General features: G+C 40.8%; 1 pseudogene; it reads left to right on the top strand.

Moving 5' to 3' along the window:
* Positions 1 to 212: 212 nt before the first annotated feature.
* Positions 213 to 1,902, top strand: LOC140531577 (enolase-like; annotated as a pseudogene).
* Positions 1,903 to 5,041: the final 3,139 nt, after the last annotated feature.

Genomic DNA, 5,041 nt, shown 5'->3' with positions numbered 1-5,041 from the left:
TTGATGGGCATCTTCACAATTTTCAATTCTTTGCCACCACAAAAAGAATTGCTATAAATATTTTTGGACAAATAGGTCATTTCCTTTTTTCTTTGATCTCTTTGGGATTACAGACCTTACAGTGCTATTGCTGGGTCAAAGATCTATTAAGATTAAAAAGAGCCCCTCAGCCTCTGTTCTCTGAGCCCAGTGGAGGAAGCCTTATCCAGAAACTCAACATGTCTATTTACAAGATCCAGGCAAGAGAGATCTTTGACTCTTGTGGAAACCCTACTGTTGAAGTTGATCTCTACGCTGAAAAAGATCATTTCTGAGCTGCTATGCCCAATGGTGCTTCTACTGGTATCCATGAGGCCCTGGATCTCTGAGACAATGATAAGACCTGCTACATGGGAAAGTGTCTCAAAAGCAGTTGAGCATATCAATAAAACTATTGCCCCGACCCTGATTAGCAAGAAATTGAATGTTGTGGAGCAGGAAATCAACAAATTGATGATAGAGATGGATGGCACTGAGAATAAATCTAAATTTGATGCAAATGCCATTTTGGGAGTGTCTCTGGTCATTTGTAAGGGCGCAGCTGCAGAGAAAGGTGTCTCCTTGTACCATCATTTTGCTGACCTTGCAGGCAACAATGAAGTCATCCTGCCAGTTCCAGCCTTCAATGTGATCAATGGTGACCTCCATGTTGGTTAACAAGTTGGCCATGCAAGAGTTCGTGATGCTCCCTGTTGGAGCAGCAAACTTTAAGAAGGCCATGTGCATTGGAGCTGAGGTCTACCACAACCTGAAGAGTGTGATTAAGCAGAAATATGGACAGGACGCCACCAACGTAAGAGATGAGGGTGGCTTTGCTCCTAACATCCTGGAGAATAAAGAAGCTCTGGACTTGCTAAAGAATGCTATTGGTAAGGCTGGCTACACCAATAAGGTTGTAATTGACATGGATGTTGCTGCCTCTGAATTCTTCTGATCTGGAAAATATGACTTGGACTTCAAGTTTCCTGATGATGCTAGCAAATACATCTCCCCTTCTGAGCTTGGGGACCTCTACAAGAGCTTCATCAAGGATTATCCAGTGGTGTCTATTGAAGATCCCTTTGACCAGGATGATTGGGAAGCTTGCAAAAACTACACTGCTACTGCCATCATTCAGGTGATAAGAGATGATCTCACAGTGACCAATCCCAAGCTAATTGAAAAGGCTGTGAACGAAAAGGCCTGCAATTGCCTCCTACTCAAAGTGAACCAGATTGGCTCTGTGACTGAATCTCTCGAGGCATGCAAGCTGGCCCAATCCAATGGGTAGGGAGTAATGGTTTCCCATTGTTCTGGAGAGACTGAAGATATCTTTATTGCAGACCTGGTGGTGGGTCTCTGTACGGGGCAGATCAAGACTGGTGCCCCCTGCCAGTCTAAGTGTCTGGTCAAGTATAACCAGCTTCTCAGAACTGAGGAAGAGCTGGACGACAAGGCTAAATTTGCTGTAAGGAACTTCAGAAACCCTCGGACCAAGTAAACTCTGTGGCTAGGAGGCCTAGGAGCTCGCAGGCACCAGTCACCTCTATAGAAGTCTGCTCCTGTCCTAAGTATGGGCAGCACCAAGTACTAGACCAGTGTTGTTTTAGGGGCAGGGGCCTCTGCTGCTTAGCTTCTCTCTCCCTTCAACCTTTCTGTGATGTCCTCACTGCTTCATTAGAACTGTCTTATACCAGAGGCTACCTGATCATCTGGCTCTCTGTCATAAGACCCTTTATCATCTTGTGACTAGGATAGATTGACCTGTTCTCACCCCCAAACCTGGTGTTGATGTGTGGAGCCATATACTTGTGATGCAGCCCTGATGAGTCCACAGGCCAAATCCTTAGTGGCTTCTATGTGCAGAATAAAAGTATTCAGTAAGCCCCCAAAGAAAGATTAAAAAGAAACGCACCAGAAGCTCTAACCCTGACCTCCAAAACCTTCATAAATCCAACAGGTAATATTTCCAGAGATAACATGTTGTAAACTTGTGCTGCTCCATTAAATAAGAACTAGGATGCTTTCTGTGTAGCCTGGTAGTATGTACTCTCTTTTCTCCCTTTTTCCAAAGGAACAGTTCTGTTGTAATTTCATTGTCACATTTCTCACAATGAAGAAGGTCTATATTTTGGATACCTGAGAGGGGAATAAATTAAAGCTTTATAGAACCTTGTGTTGTGTTACTGATTTGTAGGATGCTGCTTGTGAAAATTTGATTATAGTCTTTTGGAATCTTTGGCATGTTACTCAAACCTGTTGCTGAAGAAGCCAGAAAGCCTTAAGTGAAAAAAATCTAACCTGATGAGCTTAAAAAGAGAAAGAAAAGAGGAAAAAAAATGCTACTAAGCTTATAAAAGATTACATAAAATAGCTGAGAGAGTATTTCCAACTATTAAGAGGGATCTATTCATAAATTTGGAAAAATAAATTCTGATTCAAATGAATATCAATGTTTCTAATGAGGGATATAACAAAATCCTTTCTTCAATTCCTTATGTGTCCACTAAGAGAAGATCTTATCTTTTGCAAACTTTGATTCCTTTGACTATCTAAAGAAATGCTGAACCAGAACAGGACCTAAGTTCACATTGCAAATTGTTCCTCCACCCAGCCCCAAATATCTTTATGGTCATTCCCACTGACCCAAGTGGGTTGCTGACACAGCTGTTACTCAGCATTCTGTCCCCTGGATCCCTGATGCAGAATGTGGAAGAAAGCAGCCTGAGACCAGAGCCAACAGAGTGGTGTTTTACTGCCTTTGGCTGGCAGGTACTAGATCAGGGGCTTTTTTGTACTTTTTATAAGTCAACCCCAGTTTAGGGGAAGTGAGAGAGGTGACTATTTTTCTATTATATTAATAAGGAAATTCGGATTGAGGTTTTTTTCCTTCTTATTTCCTCTTATAGGAACCAATCCTTGAGGGTCTCTGAATAACAGAACTGATGATGACATTACCCCAATCCCTCAGAGCATTCTCCTCAGTTTGGGGTGGGACCTCACCCAACTAGGACAGCTTACTTCTAAAGTGTAAATAGATTCTAAGGTAGGTAAATTCCAGCCCTAACGTCGTCAGGGTTCACACCCTTGAAACCACTACCACCACCACCACAACCCATTGTTTACAAGACCAGCTGGGTGAAGATGTATTCTTTTGCCCAGATTAGGCAGCTGAAGGCAGCTGAATCTCAAGATCTAGTCACTTTCTTAGCAGGAGGAACTGAAGACTTTTAGCCCACCTCATCATCAAAATATCCACCCCTTCCTTAAGTGTTCACCAAGCAGGGCTGATTTTTCACCTATCAGGGTTACCTCCTTTTCCAGAGGTATGTAAGCATTCAGGGATCTCCATGGTTTTACCTTTAGTTACCAAAAAAGACTTATAGGGTGCTTGAGAGTATGTGCTTGAACCTTAATTCTAAAATCACATTTTCTCTTTAAAAATCGTATTTCTCATACCACTTCTAGATCATAAAGAGATCATAAAATGGGAAAGGGTCCCACATGTACAAAAATATGTATAGCAGTACTCTTTATGGTGGCCAAAAACTGGAAATCAAGGGGATGGATGCCCATCAATTGGGGAATGGCTGAATAAATTATGGTATATGAATGTAATGGAATACTATTGTGCTCTAAGAAATGATGAACAAGAAGGCTTCAGAAAGGCCTGGAAAGACTTATATGATCTGATGCTGAGTGAAGGGAGCAGAACCAGGAGAACTTTGTACAGAGCAACAACCACAGCGTGAGAGGATTTTTTCTGGTAGATTTAGAACTTCATTGTAATGCAAGGACTTAAAAAATTCCCAGTGATCTTTTAAGGCAAAATGTCTTCCACATCCAGATAAAGAACTATGGAATTCAATTGCAGATTGTAGCAGATCATTTTCTTTTGTATTACGTTTTGGTTTGTTATATGATTTCTCCCATTCATTTTAATTCTTCTATACAACATGACTATGGGGAAAATGTATTTAATTGGAATGTATGTGTAGAACCTATATAAAATTGTATGCCATCTCAAGAAGGGAGGGGAGAGGTCGAGGAGAGAGAGGGAAAGAAAAAATCTGGATTTTATGGCAGTGATTGTGGAACATTGAAAATAAATTTAAAAAATAATATATTTTGGGGGTGCCACCTTACACATGAGGCTTTACCTGATCTTGACAATTGCTAGTGTTCTTCATCCAAAATTAATTTATATTTACTTTTTGTTATTTTTTATTTCCTCATGATGTACATGTTGTTTCTGCCAAATAAGAGATAACCTTGAGAAAAAAAAATCACATTTCTCTCTAATCTCAAAACACTATCTCAGGCAGTCTCCCTCCAGCTCAAGGACACCCTGCCCCAGCAGGAACTGTTACCTCCCTTCCTGCCACAGTACACAGTTGCATCTATAGAATTTGTCACTTAGAGACAGCTGCATACTGACTGAACTGGCTGTGCACTGGGTCATAACGACATTTATTACTCATTGACCAATCATATGTATCTTGTACTTAGATATATATGTACTCCCTTTCCATTAATCTTAAGTCTAACAAGGCATTGATGAGAGAAGCCTGATTTTTCCTGGTCAGCCCTGACTATTGGTTGATATAGTGATGTTTCAGGACTAAAACCACACCTCCATGTAGCCCCACCTTGGGCTATTTCCAGATGAATTTTGGGTAAAATACCTGTGCAGTAGATACCAAAAGTGTATGTTCCCTTAAGAACTGATCACTCCTTAACCACATAACCACCTTAACCCACCCGAAAGCACCTAGTTAGCAAACTTGGCACACATCTTACCACAGAATAATCTATATAAACTTTATCTATAACTCTTTTAAGAACTCTTGCCTGCTGAAAGATGTAATAATAAACTTTTTTGCCTACTTGACTTAAGATTGCTTGAGTCCAGTGAATGCTTTCCAGACTAGGTTGCTGGGGATCTCTAGTGGTTCCTGTATCTTTCCTGACCCTCATCAAGACTACTGACCATCAATTTATTATTTGCTAGCCTAGTTAATAA

This window comes from Notamacropus eugenii, chromosome 3, assembly GCF_028372415.1.
Source record: "Notamacropus eugenii isolate mMacEug1 chromosome 3, mMacEug1.pri_v2, whole genome shotgun sequence".
Lineage (NCBI taxonomy): Eukaryota > Metazoa > Chordata > Mammalia > Diprotodontia > Macropodidae > Notamacropus > Notamacropus eugenii.
Note: the sequence above shows the minus strand (reverse complement) of the source record. Positions and strands in the feature narration are given on the sequence as shown.